Here is a 23,107-nt window from a genome sequence, read left to right as displayed (position 1 = left end):
AGTCAAAATTATCCTCTGAAGTAAGAGCAGTCCAGACCCATCATCTGAAAGTGACCCAGCACCTTCCTATTACCAACAGGACACGTGCTGTGTCCTGTTTAGAGGACTGAGGGATGCCCATATCTTTGAACTGATTCACAAACAGCGGACTGGTTACTGGAGAATCCCACCACACTCTGGTAGGACATGGCTGGGCCTGACACTGGTGATAGCTGTGTGAGGAAGTGGTTATAGCCAAGCATGGCAATCTATTCCACCGCCATGCAAAACCTAACATACAAATCTTTTATTTCTGTATAAAATTTGGTATTATTTTATCAAAGGAAAATGCTAAGCAAAAAACAACGCCAGCAAGTTCTGAAATTATTGGTTTATTTTTTGCTTTTCTACTGCCTATATATACAATCCACAGCCTACCTCAAATTCCCTTAATTTTCATTATGGCCTTAATTTAAATCAGAGAACAGGGACTCAAGTTCAAAGCTCAGCTACTCATTAAACAGAAGTGCTTATACACAGTGGATTTCCCCCTTTCACATATTCCCCTTTCAGAAAACTGGAGGGGGACTACCAATTCGAAGCATCTCTCTCCTTACATCGTCCTAAGCAGATAAGCTAAATTAAATTAATGCTGCAGCTATGTCTGCATCCTTTCCAATTTTCTGTCAATTCCTTACATATCTGTATTTGCTGCTGCCACTTTGTGATGTTCACCTTCTCCCTACTTCTGAAAGCTGTCTATTAGAAAGACATCTATTATTGTCAAGATAGATTCTAACTTACAGCAACCAAGAGCATTGACAAATGAGTTACAATTTTAACACTGACTCTTTACACTATATGTTTAAGTTTTGCTGTTTAGAAACCTAGTTAAGTGTAATCTCAGATGTGGATAGCATTTTAATGTATAATTAGAAAAGACAAAATGCTTTTGTAACTAAAAAGTAAAAAATAAATATCTAAATAAATATCTCCATTCTTGGATGGGAGGCCTTTTAAATAAAAAATAAATGTGAATTTGGGTGTTTCCATTTTCCTAGGTGGCATAATACATCTCAATCTACAGAAAGTGCTAAGTACCCACTTTTTAAAAAGCAAATCCACTACCAATTTTTAATAAGTGTCTATTTCTGAAAATAGAGATCATGATAATTATTGCTGGCACTGCTATCAACATACTTTGACAGTTTCTCACACACTGTTTAAACTCGTAATGCCTTACTTTTCCCTCTTGTTACCTCAGATATGTAAAGTTACTCTAATTGAATTTAGCTTCTTCACAGGTGTTATGAAAATTAGTGTTTGACAAGCATAGTTATTTATTATTGCTGTGCCTAACAGCCTGGTATGCAGAAGAATCTATCAAAAAACATTTGCTGGCCACTACAAACTATTTACCGAAGAAAAACTGAAGTACTGGCAAGCACAGATGTCACTGAGGCACTGGCGATATGAAAATTTTAGCAGCAGTCATTACAGCTATCCTATGACAACGTATCTTCATACGAACTCATTAAATTACACTGAAAACTCTAAAATAATACTCTAAAACATTAGAGGCTTATAAAACAAATTTGGTCACTCAAATCCAAACTCTGCAGTAAGCTTTATGCTGAGAAATCCTTGTGGTTGTGTAGGATTTACTGCAAGACTGATGCAGGCATGTGCCCTTAAATAAAGTTCAAATTCCTTATTCTGAATTTCATGCAACAAATGCTTATGTTTCTGACTACAAATCTGCATATCTTCATTCTTCCAGTTTATCATTCTACTGCAGCCCATCACTGCATTTTAGCACAATGCAGAGGCCCACCTAAAGCTGTGAAAGCCTCATATGGCACTTCTCAGCCATTTTTTCTCCAGTTCCACAGTCCAGGAGCTATTCAATTTTCATACACTAGGTCCACAGAGTAATGATGTTTCCAAAGTGACCACAGGTGCTTTATGTGCTAACAGCATTTTATACAGGTTGAAGATGCTGTGAAGTCAGGTTTGAGGTGTTTGGTTTTGTTCCTCTCCCCGGTCATACAACTCCATATAGTGGCACTAAATCCATTGCCAGTTTGGTCAAAAGTTTAGCTTTCAAAACTACTGCAGACTGGAATCTTTTCTTCCATTTCCCCATGCTGAAGCCTCCCAAAAGGGCAATCTCAGGCATACCACAGTATCTCCCTTTTCATTTTCGTCTTTGTTCCGAAAGGATCCCACCACTGTACTCGAGTCAGAAGACTCCATCACTCCATTTAAAATAAATGAACACAGCATGTCTGGTTACCACTGCAGACACCACAAAGGTCTGCTTCAAGACTGGGTGTGGTTTCTGCTTGGGCTGCAATGTCATCGAGTCAGGAAAGCAAGGTCTTACAGCACGCCATTTCCAGGCAGGATCCTGAGGTCCACGGGCAACTCACAGTCCTCTTCACCACAGAATCACAGCCCTGCTTTGTCTTTGCAAAGACAGGAAATCAGTCATTTAGCTAGGCACCAAAGCAGACACCATCTGCTTTAGTAGAGATACAGCAATAGCACTTTTCTTTTGTTTTTAATTTTAAGACTAAAATTTAAGCTATTCAAACTTTTTTTTTTTTCTCCTGTGATTGAAAATGCTAGGGAAGCTCCCTTTCCAGTTTCATTTCCAACCTATGACCTTTCCTCAATTACTGTTTCAATTAAATATGATGTACTCAAGTTGGGCATTTAAATAAACGTAGTATTATGAAATGCTGGGTTACTCATTATGTTAACCTCATTAGCATGAGATTAATGTAGTGATAAAGAGATTGAACTATCTTTAACTGATGACAAACTGAAAATAGAGCACTAAAAAAGAACTCCCACCACTAATTTAAATAAACCAATTTCAGTTTTCTAATGAATTTAATGTTCTACGAAAGCTTTATCTAGCCTTCATTTAACTAAGCTGAGTTTCTCTTAGCTCCATTTTAAATACAATTATCCAGTTTCTTATTATCATCAAGCAGATGCCATTACATTCACCTCTTATCTGTAGTCATTAATCACCTTTTCTCATATGCACTACACACAATGAATCTCTGAAATATTGTAACATGATGAAGGGGGATTATTATCTCCAACCTTGCCCACAGACAAGAGGAGAATCCTGGAATTCTGACTGATGGAAGTGGAAAAGAGAAAGGGTTTCCTCTGAAATCAAGAAGGAATGAGAGTTCCTGTTGCAATCTGCAAGTTTTCATCTACATCCAATGATAAACACATCAATTCAATGTTAACTTTCACTAAAATACTGCTTCTAGAGGAAGAGCACAAATGTGAGCCTTTTTCTAAAGGTAACTTCCTTGAGTAGATACCTTCCAATATGGAGCAAAACAGTTGGCAGACACTCTTCAATGATTTTATAGTCTCACTGCTTTCTTCTTGCACACACCAGTATTTTTGGTCTTCACTGAACAATGAAGTGAAACATAGTGAAACTGAGTTTTTTAATTATTTACAGACATATTACTGTGTCCAGTTTCACAAATCTTTATTCCTATTTGCAGCATGGGATGGCAAAGAGCTTAAGAGCAGACAAACAACTATTAGTTGAGTTCTAAAAATGCTGGGAAGATCTTCAGAAGATTAGTGGAAGGGGGTAAGCTTAGACGAGCAAATAAATGGCTACTAATCACTACTAACCACCAATGAAACTGCAATGCTGTGACCGTGGGAGCATTCTCTTTTCTTCTAAAATCTACATATATGAGCTTTGGGCTACAACAGTCCCCACCCTGTACAGGGCCTACTTCTGCTCTGATCTGGCTCCAAGGCACTTCTCACAGCACTCCAAGGGCCAGGGTTACATGTCCTAATTGTCATTGCCATTAAAGCTCATCAAGTTCTACCTACAGATTTAGATCCCTGCCACTAATGCAATCTGCAGATTCAGCCCTAGAAGCTCCCAAAGTAGAAAGCATATCCGACTAGCTCTACATCGTAAGTCAACAGGCTTCTATTTCACTTCAAAACCATGGTAGCCCTTACAATTAAAGGCCAAACCTGAGACTATGACAGCTGATTCATTGATAGGCAAGCAAAAGCACTCATTCTGCCAATACACAAATGAACCAAAAAAAGCCAGATGTCCTTACAGATTTAATGGCTTCTTTAAATATTTCTGCAGCTCCACCACCACCGTTCTCTCTCTCTCCCTCCTCAAAGAGGAACGGGGAGAAAAATACATGTACAATGAAAAGGGCTCAAGGGTTGAGATAAGGACAGGGAGATCGCACAGTAATTATCATGACAGGCAAAACAGACTCAGCATTGGGAGATAGTAAGATTTATTGCCTATTACTAACAAGCTAGAGAAGTGAGAAACAAGGGAAAGAAACCAAAAGCACCTTCCCCCCTTCTGCCCTCTTCCACCTCGTCCCCCCAAGTGGTGCAGGGAAATGGGGGAATGGGAGTTATGGTCAGTCTACAGCGCTTCTTCTCCACCACTCCTTCTTGGTCACTCTCGTTCCCTGTGCTGTGGGGTCCCACCCACAGGATGCAGTCCTTGCCGAACTGATCTGGCGCGGGCTTCCCACAGGCAGCAGCTCTTCCAGAACTGCTCCAGATATGGGTCCGTACCACGGGGTCCATCCCTCAGGAGCAAACTGCTCCAACCTGGCTCCCCCACGAGCAGCAGCTCCTGCCAGGCCACCTGCTCCTGCGTGGACTCCTCTCCACGGGCTACAGGTCCGGCCCGGGATCTGCTCCGGCAGGGGTCTTCCACAGGCGGCAGCCTCCGTCGGTGCAGGGCCACCTGCTCCACCGTGGTCTCCTCCACAGGCTGCAGCGTGGAACCCTGCTCCACCGTGGTACTCCATGGGCTGCAGGGGGACATCCTGCTTCACCATGGTCCTCACCACAGGCCGCAGGGGACTTCTGCTCCGGCGCCTGGAGCACCTCTCCCCCTCCTTCTACACTGACCTTGGCACCTGCAAGGCTGTTCCTCACTCCTTTCACTCTCCCAGCTGCTGTGAGGTGCAGCCTCTTTTTTTCACGTCTTAAATATGCTCTCACAGAGGCGCAAAACGACATCGCTTATTGGCTCGGCTCAGGTCAACAATGGGGCCCTTACCAAACATGGGGCAGCTTCTAGATGCTTCTCACAGAAACCACCCCTATGGCCCCCTGCTACCAAAACCTTGCCACGTAAACCCACTACATATTTATATATAAATATATATCTGTTATGATTTAAAGTTTCTCTAAAACACAATACATTGCAAACTGAGAGGAAAAATAGGAAAAATATCCACAGATGTATTCAAAACAATATAAATCCTCCTTTTTAGAATTTAATATGTTAATCATGAAGTCGAGTTGCTTCAAGAAGGAAGAAAACAGTCGTAAATTCACTATGAAGATTGTATCATTTGAGATCCATTTGCAGAGAATGAAAACACTGCAAAATAGTTCAAAGACTGACAATGTAAGTCTAATCAGTCTCACTTAAATGCACTCATTGCAGAGGAGCCTTTAAAGTCCAACTGGATGTAGTGACTGATCTACAAGGATTTAATTGATTAGTCATCACCAAGGCTGCCTTTACAATCCTGAATTTCACTAAGATTATCATGTTTTATTTCTGTTTGGTAAACTGCTTAGAAAGACATACAGCTTTTCTCAGGACCATAATAAAAAAAAAAAAAAATCTTATTTTTTTCCCCCCTTTGTCATGCCAGTTACAGAAGAGGTTACAGTTTCAGGAAGTTGGCTTAAGTAGCATAAGGTGTCCCTGTCTTGCCAGAGAAAACCAAGGACTCCTGCCAGAGCCTGCGTCAATTACACACTTGTTTTCCTCACTGATGCATAACATTGAACAAAAACTGTTCTGGCAACTGGAACTTGGATAACTCTGTTAGCCTTGCACTTGCTACATGCATCTCACTCACAAAAACAATCTCCATGGCTTCAGAAGCAGAAGGTAGCAAACATTTTCATAGCTGCACAGATTTATTCCTCTGGAAGAAATGTAATGGATTGAAAAGATCCTGCCAGAATCTTACTCACTTACTCACTTTTCTTGATGTCTGAATGTTCTGGTAAAGCTAACGATGTACTCTTATGGCAGAACAGATATTAAACCTCCATAAAAACATTACTGTATATCTCATGGAACAGCAAACACAACAGCAATTAAAAAGGGCTAAACGCTATTTATATCTCAGTTACTTTCCCCACCAGTAAGAGTAGCCAGAAAACAGAAAAAGTAGTGTGTTACCATTATATATACATATGACATTTGCAAAGGTTTTTACTGTTATGATGTTTCTAAAATATGATAATGGCAGTTCATGATTACACAATACACTGTCAGAGATGTTTTCCTGGCCTCAGGTAATTAACTGGGGAAGGAGAGCAGTAAAAGGGAAAGGTAATTTTTAACCAGATACATCCATAGGGGAGATGTTTTCTTCCATTAACTATAAAGATCAGGCAGAAATTAGAGCACAAATTCATCACCAATATTGTAGAATTGTTGTAAAATGATAAATTCTGAGAATTGATGCAAAACTTAAATTTATTTGTTTATTTAAGTGTTCTATTTTTCTGTATTACTTTTGGAGGCAGTAGTTTTTGTTTGTTTGTTTGTTTGTTTTTTTAATTAAGTGATCTTCATCAGACTGTCTGATCATGGAATCCTAATATTCTGGAAAAGTACAGACTGGAAACCAATCTCAAATATTCTTGCCGTGATACTGGAGCTCTGTAGAAATTAGGGTTTCGGGCTTTTTATCCTCCTTTCTTGGGGTTCCTGTGTAAAACCAAAACTGTAGGATTCTCTAAATCTTTGTTATTATTAGTGATAATTTTAATAGCCAAGCTGAGTAATTCTAGTTTTGATCAATCACTGACCACAAATTATCACATGGTCTTCTGCATTCATGTGGATGCCACAGGATGCCACACTGCAAAGTCATAGCTATGAGCACTGCCTCTTGGTACTGTAGCCACAGAAAGCAGTTCAAGTTTCCATTTACAGGTCAAAGCTTTGACTCATTATTTAATTTAAGGATGCTCAAAAAGACCACCCCCAACACCCCACAGCCATATTACAGACCTTCTCAAAGCTGAGTGACAGACTAGCCTCCTGGGCATTTGAAAACCTTAAGAAAAAATACCACTACAAAATAGAACAAATCTGAAAAGAGCTAAAATAAACTATACGATCCTCAGTTATATAACCTCTTAACAAGGAAAAATGTCGGGTTTTCAGAAATTAGGATAAAGAATATTTGTATGATTTTAAAGTGCTTGGTTCTATTTTGTATTGTATCAAAAAGCAGCATACAAAACCAGAAGAGTCGTGCTTCACTGACAAGTGCATATGAACAATGAATTTTCTATACTTCCCTCCTGCCCCCCCCCACAACATAAAGTAATTCTAGCAAGTAACTAAAGGAGATGTAATTTAATTATATCTGAATGATCTTGAAGTAAAATCTTGACCCTTAAATGGATTCACTTAGGCTAGGCATCAGGAAGCTTTTAAGGTACTATTGAAGAACTGGTTAAGCTTGGTTTGAACAAGTGTGTGCAGCTTTAGAGACATGATCATTGTAAAACGTACATAATTTGTTAATGGTATCATTAAAGTCCCCCATATAGCCACAGACAAGTAATTTCCCCTTGGAAGATATTACTACAGAAGATTTTAGTAAAAAACAGAGACAGTCATCAAAACTGCTGTACTCAAAACCTACACATAGTCACAGCCTAAAAAATCCAGATTTGTTAAGACCCCAAGGTAATACTATTACTCTTCCATCTCCCAATACCTGTAATTCAAACACTGCTAAAGCCTTCAATTTATTTTCAGACTTTAGCAGAGTCACGCCTTACTACAGGCACAGCTTCACCTTTGTGACTGCTCCCCTCCCTCAGAAGGAAACCAGCACTGCATAGACCTATCCACCCACATGACAAGTCCTCATCACTATCCTCATCGTGGACAAGATGAGTCTTCACGTCCCTGACACCCCATCTAGGCATCTACAGAAGAGTTTTTACACATCTTGTTACTAAAAGATACACATACAGGGACTGTTATTCCATTTGGATACCAGTGACATTGGTGGACTTGGGAAAGCGTGCGTGTCAGTAAATCTGTATGAACTTGACTTGGAGTGAGTGAAGAGTAGAAAATCTTGATAACTCCCTGCTTCTCAAAACAGATACTACACTAATACTGTACTAAGACAGTGGCACTTTTAGGGAAGAAAGAACGTTTGAAATTACTGATTGTCAGAATGCATGAATTATTTGGCCAATTTGGCTTCAGTCCTCATTAGGGTACCACACTGAAACTGTATTACTTTAGCATAAATATTTGCATGAGTTTCGTTGCAGTTCATTCCTAATTCTGGATGAGAGTGCTATGTTTACAGTCCTTCTGTTGTCTGCTTGCTTTCCAAACTGCATATTCCCTTACAACATAGAGTGCTCATTTAATCTTTAGATTACATATTTAACAGTTACTGATAAATATGGTCATGAATCACCAAAACTTAGCTTGCTAAGATACACCTAAAAAAATGGTTTAATAAGTAAAACTAGCATTTTTGAAATCTTGCTAAGTGAAAACAGCAATGAAATATCAAGCCACTGTTAGCCACAATTCCAAAATGGCTTAGGAACATTGATAATTGTCAAAAAAAAAAAGTAAAACCAATAAAATGCAAACTAAAACTGATCATCATTATACCCTTCTGGATGCTCAGGTAAAAACTTCTTACATAATCCAAATACTGCTATTACCCCTAATTTGAAAGTATTTGTTATTTTTATTTTTCCTTCTTCATCCACAAAGAATAGACCGATGAGCTGAAAGTACTGCATTTGTGTGTGTGTGTGTCATTAGTTAGTGTTTGTGGGGGTTTTTTGTTGTTTTTGTTTTTTTGAAATACCTGTTCTATCTCCCAAATGTATCAGCACACTTCCACTTTTGTACATTTCATAACCAAAGAGTAGGTTCAGTTAAAAGCCCTCCAAGGCTCTTCAATCTGGTTTCTAGGTAACTCTTCAAAAAACAGTACTGAAATGTGAATATCAATGAAAGTAAATTAATGCAATACAACCATGTGAGTCAGTAGAAAATTTTTAGCTTGAAAAAGATTGTGAGGGCTCTGTAGAAGTTTGTCTACATATCTCTGAATACTAATATAGTAATACACTGAGGTACACCTATTTATTCTATTTCCTTACCCTTACAAGATTTGCAATTAAAGGAATTTATTCATCTTTTACAACACAAAAGAAGTCTTGATTCTCGGATTTTATGCAAGATAGCTGGTTTGTACTTGGACAAATAGGGTTTGAAGCTGAATTTCATCCCTTTACAATACAACTACTTGAGAGCTGGTTTGACTGTATACATTCACACTCTCACATTTACCATGCTATTTTAGTTGTCTTTATCAAACAACCATTACAAGGGGATTAATTCTGGTACATTCTTATGAGGCTTGGAGGAGCCCTGAATATATATTAGCAAACTCCAGAAAATTATTATTTTCAGGTTTTTTGTTGTTGTTTTTAAGCAGAAGCAGTAAGCAGATGTAACAATGTTCTCTCTTCCTCCATTTATCTGAAAATTATATGGGTCTTGATATTACCATTACAGAAATACATCAAGTTCACTTAAAAAAAATAAAATAAAAAATAGGACTATCACTAAAGCTGACCAAAACCCCTCTCCAATTATTGATACTAACACTTTCTCATCTTTTAATAGCATGAAGTCTTGCTCATTTTTAAATTGCTACTGCCATAGTTAGGAATAGGAACAGGCTGCATGGAGTGAAGGCTAGAGGACCAGCAGGCAAGCAGGAGTCCCTGGATCTGGTTGGACATGAGCAACACGGGGAGAGCCACAGGAGCCTAGGTGTTGTGAAAGGTGTTTCTCTCCCCCTGCCCCGAAGTGAATCAGTAGTCACCCCTCCAGCTCTACACTTGACAGCGAAGGGTAGTTTCCCAGAACTGAGACAAACTAAAGCCTCAAGCAAGATTTGCATCCTTTTTATTTATTTATTTATTTATTTATTTTTAAATAATTTTTTTCTTCATTGTATGTCTAGCCTGGCCATGTACCTGTCTGAGGGAATCTTTTGGGAGATCTGACTTTAGAAAAACTGATTGTGAACATTTCAAATAAAGCAACTTATTTTCTCATCAGTACAACATGCCAGACTGAAAATGCAGATATCAAAGAAAGGATGGTAGTCTCTGAGAAAGATGAGCAACCTTTTTCCTGCCACTATTTATAATCAGATGGTTCATCTGAGAGTGAAAATGGGTGCTTTTTGCTTGTATATCTGGGCATAGGTCAGTAAACAATGTTAAGATATTGCATATGGGTACCTAATTCCTGTCGATTTCAGTGGAGGACTGGAACCTAAGCACCTTTCAAAAGCATATTAAATGTCTTTTTAACTTTACATAATACTAGAAAAATCTCACTACCTGTCATTGAAGTCACTATATCAGCAATCAAATGTAACATTCCTTTTAAAGAAATTACTCCGTCTTTATAGAATAACAAATATTTTAGGAGTTCAGAAAAAAAATATCATACAGGCCACTTGTTACAACGTCTGTTAAGTCATATCTAATTTCAACCATAATACTAACACAGTGACACTCCTGATACAGCATAAATATACAGCCTAACTCCTAGAAAAACAGATTACGTAAACTGTGGCTTCAGATTTTAACTCAACTACAATTTTTGGGTCTCCTATCTCCCCACAGACATATTTTTAAGTCTGGCAGATTTCCCAGGATCACATATTTCTGAAAAAGAGCTAAATTCAGCTCTTATTTCCAGACTTGTTATAAATCCATTTCTGCCTCAAGAGAAACTCAAAACCAGATTAACCCATCTATCCCTTTCTCCCAAAACTGAATTGAGAGACTTGTAACCCAGCATAAATAATTTACCTTTATTCTCTTGCATAATTTCCTTAAAGGAAATTATTTTTTTTAACATCTATTTAATTAAGAAGTAACACTCAAGACTGTGCATTTAATCCTCTTTTTAATATATCCTTTATTCCTACCCAACAAAGTAAGTTGTTCAGTTACTTTTTTTCCAACACATTACAGCACAAAGCACTTGCAGCAAAAAGATATTTTTACATTAGCAGTAAGCTTAGAGGATATACATTCAATATCTTTTTTAATGTAATGAAAAATACTGAAAGCTCATCGTCACAAGTTACCTAGATTCCACATACAACAAATTTATCACTTTGGTTCCACAGTAAGAACATGGGGTTGCTGAGTTCAGCTGTCTAAAGGAAAATCCAGCAGAAAAGACTGACAGCACAGCTTTAGCTCTGTCTCTTGCCAGCACACTTGATTTTTGTACCTAATACAAAATAGCTCTCATTTTCAAATTCGTGAAATTCAACTTCACGTTGAATTTCAGGTACTTATAAGACTCAATCACAACATGTAACTGACTGCTTACATTTCCATAATAATCCTAGATTAAGCTAATTTTCAAGAATTGTATGCAAGTATCCAAAACATAAATGCAGAACTGTCCACAAAAAATGAAACAAAGCCAGAAATATCATCAATAATAACTACACTTTTTTCCTTCCTTTTCCCTTACAACCATCTTCTTGGAAACAGACAAATTAATAACATTTTGAGACAACATAAGAAATAAATTATCTACCTATTTAAAAATAAAGTAATTTCAAAATTCACCTGTAACATGCAATTTTTTTCCCAACTTTAAATCAGTCATCCAAAATTTTACTGAGAGATTAGACTTTCAAGTCTTGACAGATTTGTACTGAGAATCCAAAATATCCTAGCCTGTTTTCAGTTAATAGGACTACATTTTCATTCTTATAAAAGTTAGAAGAACTCTGGCCCCAAGGAGGACAGAATTTCACTTCAAATACAACAAATCAGGGAGGACACTTCAGAGGGTTAATTAAACTGTAATAAACTTGTACCTAATCAAGATAAGCAGCACCATTAACATGACTGTGGAGCCTCACAATCAAGGATTAAAAAAAATGGCTACTTGCAATCCTTATTACCACTTTAACTACGGCCCTCTAAAAATCCCTGCCTTGTGTCACAGGAAGCAGTGCCTCAGAGCGGTATCATGGAAATAAACGTTTCCAAGCTGCCAAAGTGAAAGCCTGTCTTTACCAAGTCAACCTCAGGTAGACCCATCTACTCTGCTCCGCAGCAGGGGAGCAGGCACAATGGAGCTCACTGTGCACAGCTGAGGCTGGCTTACTCCTGCTTCTGCAGGACCCAGGCATTCACACAACTTGTATGCTCTGAACGTTTTCCAGGAGAGGGAAAGCTTTATTCACATGCCTAGAGCAAGACTTCACCTGAGAGGTTAACGTGCCTGGAAATTAAATCCATCCTCTGAACACCAGCTCTGGGTAGTACCGAAGCCTGTATCCCCAGCAGTAAGTCACCGTCATGTTTGCCATGACAGTCAGAAACAGAATCCATCAGTGGATTCTGTACCATCCACCCTGATTTTCCGCGACCTCAGCCTCCTACCCATACCCATTAAACTGTCATCTGTGGGTTAACATCCTTTCTGCTTGACAGGCACCAAGAAACTTTGCAGCTCTGTTTTTCAAAATGCATTCAGAACTACACTATTGCATCCTGAAAATTCCATTTCGCTTCACACTGTCTCCTGTTATCTTCACCACGAGGATGGCAGATTTAATAACTCTCAAGCAGCAGGATATCAGAAATACCACCATTAGAAATATTTAAATTAGACATTTGATATGCAATTCTTCACTTCCCATCAAATGTCTTCAAGCTTTTGTTGCCCACTTCAGCAAACAGGATTATTCTAGTCACATTAAGGTGTTTTCTTTGATGTGCAAATAAATGAAAAAGTTCAGATATGAAAATGAATATTGTGTACTTTGCATCAGCAAATCAAATAGATAAAGTGAGGTGGTTTTATATTGATGGCAGAAAAATGTCAGAAGGCATATTTAAAATTAAATGTAGTAATTGCAGGAAAATGTGTGTTAATATGCTATTATAATAGCAACAGGAGACTAGAGATGAAAGGATAGAAATAAAATTAAAATAGCTCTGCTAGTTATAACTAAACACAGCACACCAAAACAATACACTTTTTATAGGTACAGGACCCCTAGACATACAGCAAACCAATGTTTTCTTGAGACATAAAACTGTACTATAAGAACTGAGGTAATTTTGTCTACTTGTGTGTACAAAGATAATTATGTCTACTTACAATGATTAAAGAAGTCATTTTGGCCTATAAAAGTTACTTTTGTCAACAGTTCAGCTATTTAAGTTATGGAAACTATCTACAGATGTTATTGGTTTCTGACAAGTTCACAAAATTGTTACAGATGGGTGAAGTGCCAAAAACTGTAACAGCAATCAAGAGGTAAATATTTTAATTGGATACATTTCATAGAATGAGATTATGCTGGACCCTGCTTTCCAGAAAGTTACTCTACAATTAGTTGAAACTACTTTGTGAAATGAATGGCTTAAGAACAGTAATTTCACCATCACAGCAAACACCTTTTTTCCATTACAACTTAGCAGGATTTAGCTAAGCTTGGAGCCTTTATTACTCTAAAGGAGACTGTCCAATCTCTGTGAAGCCATACGTCCAAATCCTGAGCAGAACTGGAAATCTTTTTCTGGTGTCTCTTCAGTTCATCCTCTCAAAGAGTCAAAATCAGCAAATCATCCTTTTTTTTAAAGCAGATAGTAGGGAGCACCACAGTACACAGGAGGCTGGAGCACCCACACCTACAGGTGTGTGCAACTAGGTGAAGCCCCGGCAAGGGTGTGCATGCTTGTAACCCACTCTGCCCGGGGACAGGGGGCCTACAACTGCAAGGACTATTCGCAAAAGGATGTTTAGAAATGTGTAAAGCTTATTAATGTTTAAGTCTCTAGTATTCTACTTCATCTGTTCTATTAGTCAAATTGATCACAAATGTGTATTTCACTGATTGCTGGCTAATTAAGCATCATTAATAAATCACTAAATTAATGAAACCTCTTTGATCCTGATTTGATAAACTACATTAATCATTCAGTGTTTGCCTGCGACAGCTGCCAGCTTAGCAAGTGCAGAAATGAGATCGAGATACCAGAACTTACACAGGTAAATTGTTTTTTCCTTGTGCTCATTAGTATGCAACTCTCACCTGAATTCACAACTGCCACAGAAGACCTGCTATTCCAATTTAGTGATTTCCTTTTAAGAAATTCTGCAAAGGTGAAGAAAGAAAAAGGTCCCTTGCTAGATTTTTAAATACAAAGAAAGGGAAGATAGTTGTAAGTAAAATAAATATAAGACAGGTTAAAAGAGCTCATTCTCAGCTGCTCCTAGATTGCATTTACCTGAATTTTTCAGCAAGGTGAGACAGCCAGGTAGATAAATATCACAGAACCATAGAATGGTTCACGTTGGAAGGAACCTTAAAGGTCATCTGGTTCCAACCCCCTGCCATGGGCAGGAACACTTCCCACTAGATTAAGTTGCTCAAGGCCCCATCCAGTCTGGCCTTGAACACCTCCAGGGATGGGGCATCCACAACTTCTCCATGAAAGCCAAGTATCTGTATTCTGATCATCAGATGAAAGGTATCAGATCAGCTAATGTAAGCTAGAAACCCTGATTACACTAGTAAAAGCAAAATACCTCTCTGCAAGCGTCTCTCACAGTATTTTTGTACCACCATAGTGATTACTACAGTAGAAATATAGGTTTCTCACACTCCACTGCCTCCATTAACTGTGATTAAACAGCTACAATTTCAAAAACTGCTCTGGATTTTCCTTCACACTGCTAAAGTGAAGCACCGTTGAAGTAACTTGTAAAAGACTGATCTATTGGATTTTTAAATATAAAGAAAAGGAAGATAAAATGTGGAAGACAGTTTTAAGTAAAATAAACCCCTGACTGAAGAGGAAATTGCTTCTGCCAGATCTCCAGGTCCAGTGAGGGTATTAGACTTTTCCAGGGAGACTAATGCTGTAACCATGGCAAGGACCTCGCTAAGCCAAGTGTGTGAGCACATGATGGGAGATGAAATTCAGGACAGACAGATGTGTGCCTCTATGATGAACTTTGGACCAGTAGACAACAGCTCTGTATCCTGGAGTCATCACCAGCCATTCTCTGAAATCTTTCAAGCCATGTGCAGTGGCAGCCAAAAGAACCAACGCGGGACTTGGCACCACTGGAAAGGACACAGAAGAACAAAATCCACTGCACACATTTCTGGTCTTTGTGTCAAAGAAGACCAGAAACTTTATGAAGAGAAACTACAAAGGTTTTAGACTTCACTTTTTGAAAAGGAAAAAGCTGAAGGGGATATGGTCCATGTTTATAATGCCATGGAGGTGGTCTACAGCATAAAGGCAAAACTCGTACAATCAAAATCCTGCAATAATGGAACTAGGGGGTTCTTAACAGCAGGTTTAAGAAGTATCACACAGCAGGCAGTGAATGTCTGGGGACTTGCTTCTTCCAGGTTGTGAAGTCAGTCTCTAATGGCAGGTCCAGAAGGTGTTGGACAAATTCAAGAATCACAGATTCATAAATGTTTATTAAATAGGACTAGGCAAGGAGGTAGCCTACTCTGATGTCCCTAACATCATCATGGATGATGAACAACTTGAGGGAATATAATGCACAAAGTGAACAAGGCCTTAAGCTGTCCCTAAATACTGATTGTCCCTAGACACCGGGACAGACCCCAAGCCTGACTCAGGAGGCCAGATCTCATGTTCTGTTTGTTTGGAGGAAAAGCACTGCAATCAAAACAGATTCCTATTCCTTTTAGTTTTAATTATACAGTACCCTATCTATTCAGCGTACAAGGAAAACATCAGGCTTCAGTTCCAGCCTTTCTGTCATCTGATGATCCTTATCTCACGGTGCAGTTAGTTTATTTGGTAATAAAGCAAAGCTCAATTTTTAATGCCTGTTTAGATTATTCCCAAAATTTAGCAATAATTTTATGGATTGTCAAATGCATTTTGAAATATATAGCTTTTTCTTTTTTTCTTTTTTTTTTTAAATACATTTTGCCTCCCTCAAAAAAGGTTTCTTCTACAAATGTTGACTCTGTTATTGCTGGATAGGATACACTGGTGTGGGTAATCAAACCCTGAAACAAACAACTTACTAAAAAAAATAAAATAAAATCATTTGAATGATTTAAATTCCTAGATATAATACCAAGTAGCTGACTGCTGAAAATGTTTACTCAGCAGAAACAAGAAAGGAACACAGATGTACAAGTCTTCTCTATAGACAGTAAATGAAAAAATGAATTTTATAACAAAAGCAGGTTGATCCACAGAATTGAATAAAAAGCAGTTTGTTTAAACAGTTCGTGAGCATACATCAATTCAACAATGAAGTTTTAACCTATGCTCCTTTCAGCAAAAGTCTTGGTATCCATGTCTGATTCGTCTATGGAAAGCTAGCAATTTTCTTTTGGATAGCTGCAAGACACTTATAAACATAATCATTTATATTATTCTGTCCCTTGTCAGAAACTGATTGAACACATAACTGCTTAATGTTCTCAGACTTCCTGCTTGCTTGTTTAAGACCTTGTACTCTCCTCCAGAACCTAAGCTGCTTTAAAAGACCTCAACCAACATCAAGTTATTCCTCCTCAAAATGAGATTTAACATTTTTATTATGAGTGGAAGAGCAAAAGTTATCTGTAGATTTACAGGCAGTCTGTAGGCCAAAGAATCTAAAAATCAAGTATTTAAAAATAATATCAGGAGTAACTTTTACCATTCCTGATCATTTGCACTATTTTTAAATAGCTTTCTAAAAAGTAAGTTTCAAAATACTCTTTACACTTTAAAGGACCATAGACAGCCTACGATAGGTGAAAATGACACCAGTAAAGATTTTTTAGAATGAAATTATTTAACTCTATTCTCAACGCTGACACATACAAAGACTAATATCCTTCCTTCAAGTGATTCAATTATTCTCTCCTGTTGCAGAGTGAAATTTTTGTTCTTTTGAACCAGGAATCAGCTTTCCTCCAACACCAGTATGCCCTCAGAATGTATGCCCTCAGGGGCATACTTCCTTGTCTCACTGACTGAAAAATGTGTCAGCCCTAATACAGAAATCCTTTAAGCTATAAATAAATATAAATAATATATATAAATACATAAATAAATATTATACAAATAATATATATTATAATATATATATATAAATAGTATATAAAAATACATAGATATAAATAAATAAATAAATAGTACAGCACTCAAAGACTGGAAAACATTAAACAAACACCTGTATCAGTGACCAAGGCCAAAACTCACTCATGGTTTGGGAATAACAATCTCCCAAAGGAAAGTAAGGAAAAGGTAGAAACAGAGCACAGAGCTTTTCAGAGTGCAGTGTGCAGTAAATCAATAAAAAGCAATAATAATAATAAAAAAATGGATCTACTTCCTCTATCCAACTCCTTTCATCTTGTCTCATCTTTTGTTTTTCTTTATAGACATGAGCTCTTCAGAAAGGATATGTAAATCACAATGGAAGAACACAGGTGATCTGATCATCCAGGTGCTTTTGAGTACTCCTTCACATGCAGCTGAGCATCAAGATGTCATCAGGAAGTCAGTTCAACACCTTAAACTCTCCCAGTCCCCAGGAGAACCACTGCATGTTGCAGAGAAACATCTGCCACTATAGCCCCTAGTAATAAAACTAGAGTGGCATGTCAACTTGCAGTGAAACAGTGCAAAACCTTTGTGAGATCTTCTGTTTCAGGATTAACAAGAGGAAAACTGAGAACAGAGCTGTGTAGCCAAACCTGCTAATGTCTATCTAGGATCTTTGCAGTGAGGAAGTTTGCTTCAAATAGCACTGTGGGATCCCAAGAGCAAGTTCAAGGCCTGCCAACACTGGGTGTAGGATTCAAAGTGCTAAATAGGGCCTTTCACACACCTTTCAAAGCACATTTTTTCCCAGTGCTTTACTTAATTGGTTTCTTCATTTTGCATTCAGAAAATATGTAGTTTGGCATAAGAAAGAAATACTAAATCACAGTCACCTCTAACTGCTTGTAAATGACAAGTAATATGGAAATACAATTATAACTATTTCTAAAGAAGACATTAGTAAAACGTTTTTGTTTTTTTTTTTTTTTTTTTGAAACACCACGGTTAAGAATGGTTTTCCTAGATATGTCAACTTACAGCATATAGAAAAACTGTTTCCATCCAAATGCTACTCATTTTGTAGAAAAGATTAATAGGCTTAGCTAGTATTAGGGCTACATTATATTAAGAGCTATTAAAAGCTAAGTGCGCTGCAGAGATTCAAACACAAATGCATTCAATCCATTCCCACCACAGACTAAAATATATGATTTAGAGGTGGAGAAGCACTGAGATAAATTTAGTGCCCTTAAGTGTAGTCCTACAAGATTCACAGATGAGAGAAACTACTGTAGTTGTGGTTTCGTTTTTGGGTGTTTTTTCAAAACTATTTTAAGCACTAATATGTGAAGTCTATTTCATTCTACAGTTAAGCTCCTTAAGAGACTGAAAAGACTTCAGCTTACATTAAGCCAAGACATACCATTATGGCATTTAAAGAAATATGCTTATCATAATGTTCATGCTCTAGTGTAAAAATCAAGAGATTAAGTGTTGAGGCTGGCCAGTTTTAATCAGAACCACAGACTGAAGAATCCAGGATTATGATAAAATCAAGATTATCAACTCTTACAGATAATTCTTCTCTACACATTCTGCCCACTAATTTCACATTTACCTTGTACATGACATACTGTGTCAAAAACTGATGCCAGTTAACAGATTTAGATACTGCAAATTTATTAAGGAAACATATACTTCAATATACTGGAAAATTTTAGAAGTTCATTCAAAGTAGAGGACATGATTTTGAAATTAAGTATATATTGTAAGCACAGTTAGCTTATAAAAAGCAATTCTCAATGCGATGAAAGACTTGATCATGTTACATTATGCAAAATGTCTGCAGAAGAGTATTTTGTTGTTGCTGTTGAAAAGGCAACCAAGCCACAGAGCAGTTAGAATACAAGGAATGCGAGAATTTAGCTTTTTGTCTTGTGTGCTTATTCTCACCTCTAGTGATGCATCCTAGCAGCTCTTGTTACTGAAAAAACACTAATGGAAACAAGAAATGGAAACCCACAAGTGGATCCAACTAGTACAGAAAATTTGTCACACTTTAAACTGTAATTCCAAAGGACAAAACTGCAAAATATCAGGATGCAAGTTCTTAAAATTTTCATTTCTTTACAGTTTTCATCCATATCTAATAAATAAATACATAAATATTAAAAAAAAAAAAAAAAAGGTGAGGGAGTTGAGTACCATGCTGCAAGTTTTGGCAGAGAAATAGCATTGATACCCAACGACACCTTTTACAAATAAATATTTCTATTTTACACCTACCCAATTCTCTCCTGCTGCGAAGAAAACTAGCACAGAGATAACCGAACCAATGCTTTCAAGAATGCAGTGAAAGATATGATGACCTAAAGCATTAATAAGCAGAAGCTTACCAAATGGTATCATTTATGTAGCAAGAAACCCTTTCAACCTTGAGCAATTATAGTTTCTAAAACTGCATCCTTTGAGACATAAAGAAATACAACAAATTTTAAATGCGCAAGCAGGAAAAAAAAATAAATACAGAAGTATAGATTTAAAATAGGGTCTCAATTAACCCTTATCCTTTTAAGAAAAAACAAACAAACAAACAAAAACCACTAAATCACTCTAAAGAGCTATTTCAAAAGCAAAAAGAATTAGAAAAGCATCAATTTACAAAAGAATACATTACAGAAGGTATTCCCAAGGTCCTTAAAAGTTCTTAACATTGGCAACTAACCGCAAAAATTCTGTCTTTAGGTGAAAAAGGATGAAAATCTGTTCGTTAGATTATTTTGCTTTTCTGTATTCTGGAATCATTTAAAGACAGATAACATACTTTGTTTTTAAGAATTTAAAACCAAGCCTCAAATCTCAATCAAGCTTATATCTTTTACATGAATATAATACTGAAGTTATTTAGCATAATTAAAATATTTGCCTTGCGATTAAAATACTATCCTCCAGGTAATTTACCAATCAGTAAAAGGACCAAGAAGTAAGAGCCTGCACTTTGGTTCCACATTCAGAGTGAACACTTCAGTGTAGAGTTCTCTGTCTTTGCAATTTCTGAAGACTTTATACTGAGGAGGACTTTTTTTTTTTTTTCTTTAAACATTCCAAATAGACATTTCAGATGTATGGTCTCACATCCTTCTAAGGGAAGGATACTACAATCAGTCATACACTACAAAAGTAGCTCAGCCATAGTCCTACATCTACCCTGCAATTCTCCAAGTAAAAACAGGCCCCAAAAATATGGAGGGAGGTGAAACCAATAAATATGCCAAGTAATAATACCAAAGGGGGAAAAAAAAAAAAAAAAGAAGAAGAAAGAAAAAAAAACAGATTCCAAGAAAAAAAAAAGTTTGGTGGATAAGACCGATCTGTAAACATGTCTCAGCAACTGAAGAGAATAGGTTGTACTCTATTTTCCAGACTTAAAAAACAAACAAAAACAAATGGAAAAAAAACAAAAACAAAAAACACTTGGTGTTCACTGATTCAAAGCCTTGTTGACAAAGCACTGCATAATAGCTAATTTTTTTGTACTATAAACCCAGAATTGGTAAAATTTGCTTGAAGCAATTCTTATTCCTCTAAGTAGTTTAGTACAAAACAGAACCTACTGAAAACAAATGCAACAACCAAAAAATTTACAGCAACAAAAAAATTTACAGTGTTATTATGGAAACATCCTGTGGACATGAACAGAAAATTCTGTCATAACGTCTCCTGTGTTTTATGTCTTTAACTCGCCTAGAAGTGGCCCCCACCACTACTACAAACTGAGCAAGTTTAAAGTAAGCATGTATTTTTTGTATATCTGTTTCTCCACTGTCATCTTCTTACTTGTTCAAGTAGAATCCAACAGGAAAAGCACTTAGCATTTGCCACTTGCTTAGGCTGAGCATATTTATTATGCCATGTTTTCGCTGTACCTGTGCTTCAGCCAGCTCACCTTTAGTTTTTTGTTGTTGTTGTTGTTTCTCCTCATTTAACTTCAGTACTGTGTTCAGCCTTCTAACATTAGAAAACACTACAGAGCCCATTTCTGTTCTTGCAGCTAAAGGGATAACTAAAGGGAATGCATTTCCAAATTTTCATGCAGAAGAGTCCCTCACACATCTTTGGAGACATTAATACAAATTAAAAAGCTGACAAGCTGGAAGCTCTCCATCGGTAACAGCCAGGAAGGAATGTGTAGTGCTTGGTCAATCAAGAGTACACACAAATATGGTGGAGAAGTTGAAAGCTTATGTCTAAGATTACTGACCTTAAAAGGTGGAAGAAAATTCCGTAGCTTTTTGTATGAATAGATCAAAGAACGATTTGGGTTGGAAGGGACCTTAAAGATCATACTGTTCCAACCCCCCTTCCCTGGGCAGGGACACCTCCCACCAGACCAGGTTGCTCAAGGCCCCATCCAGCCTGGCCTTGAACACCTCCAGGGATGGGGCATCCGCAGCTTCTCTGGGCAACCTGTTCCAGTGCCTCACCACACTCTGAATAAAGAATTACTTCCTAATATCTAATCTAAAACTACCCTCTTTTAGTTTGAAGCCATTACCCCTTGCCCTATCACTACACTCCCTGACAAAGAGTCCCTCTCCAGCTTTCCTATAGGCTCCCTTTAAATACTGGAAGACTGCTACAAGGTCTCCCTAGAGACTTCTTTTCCCCAGGCTGATCAGCCCCAGTTCTCTCAGCCTGTTTTCATAAGAGAGATGCTCCAGCCCTCTGATCATCTCCACGGACTTCCTCTGGTCTCATTTTAATAGGTCCATGTCCTTCTTGTGCTGGGGGCCCCAGAACTGAATGTAGCACTACAAGTTGGATCCCACAAAAGCAGAACAGAGGGTGTGGTGTAAATGCCTGAAGTAACTAGGAAAATAAAACTAACATTCACACTTTTAAGGAAAAGGTACAGCATTGAAGAGGCTTTCAGGGTAGGGCATAACTGCATTATCTGAGCGTTCCCTAGGCTCCCAACCTTAGATGCTATCGCGCTGGGGAAACTTGGTGTGCTAGCTCTAAGGAACACCACGGAGCGTGGAGTGGAGTGGAGACACCACGGCTAGGCTCTGTAATCAGGTGGGGCCTCAATTGTTCTTGTGCACAAAGCTGCACTTTTTGCCACCCTAAGCCAAAGACCTGTCATCTTTTGACAAATGCTGTACCCTAGTGTACTTTTTGCTCATTATAATATCATTATAATACCAAAACACACCTCCATCCCAAAAGCTACCCGCCTCCAAGGTGCGACCACCCCTCACTGAGCATGCGCCCTGAATTTCTCGGAGCCTATTACTTTAAAGGGAGACGGGAAAACTTTACACCAATCATAACTAAGATATGCTTGACTAGAGCCACTCAAGCTCCACCTAAAAGATAGAAAATAATATAAATTGGCCCGAGAGAGCGGGGATGTTAGGGAAGATACCATCGTCAGGGGAGATACCATCCCGAGGACATACAACATCCTTAGGACCGCCTGACTCCTGGGATCAGTCGACGGGCTGAGCCTCTCTTCCCCCCCCATTGGGACGCCTTTGGGTGAGATCTGAATATTTGCTTATAAATCTCTATATAGAGTCTTTGATCCTTTCAACGCGTTTATTTCTAGGCTGTGCACCTATAACACCTATAACACCTGTAACACCTGTAACATCTATACCATCTATAACATCTGTAACACCTATAACATCTGTAACGCCTATAACACCTATAACACCTGTCACATCTGTAACACCTATAACACCTGTGTATTTCGTGCATACTAGCTTGCTTTTGCAGACAGTCACTATCGCCGGCAATCCAAAAGAACCTGATTATCTGTTGCTGTAATAAACCATACTTGATTGCATTGTGATAGCTCTCATTAATGCAACTAGGGTGAGGA

This window comes from Anas platyrhynchos, chromosome 1, assembly GCF_047663525.1.
Source record: "Anas platyrhynchos isolate ZD024472 breed Pekin duck chromosome 1, IASCAAS_PekinDuck_T2T, whole genome shotgun sequence".
NCBI classification, from domain to species: domain Eukaryota; kingdom Metazoa; phylum Chordata; class Aves; order Anseriformes; family Anatidae; genus Anas; species Anas platyrhynchos.
Note: the sequence above shows the minus strand (reverse complement) of the source record.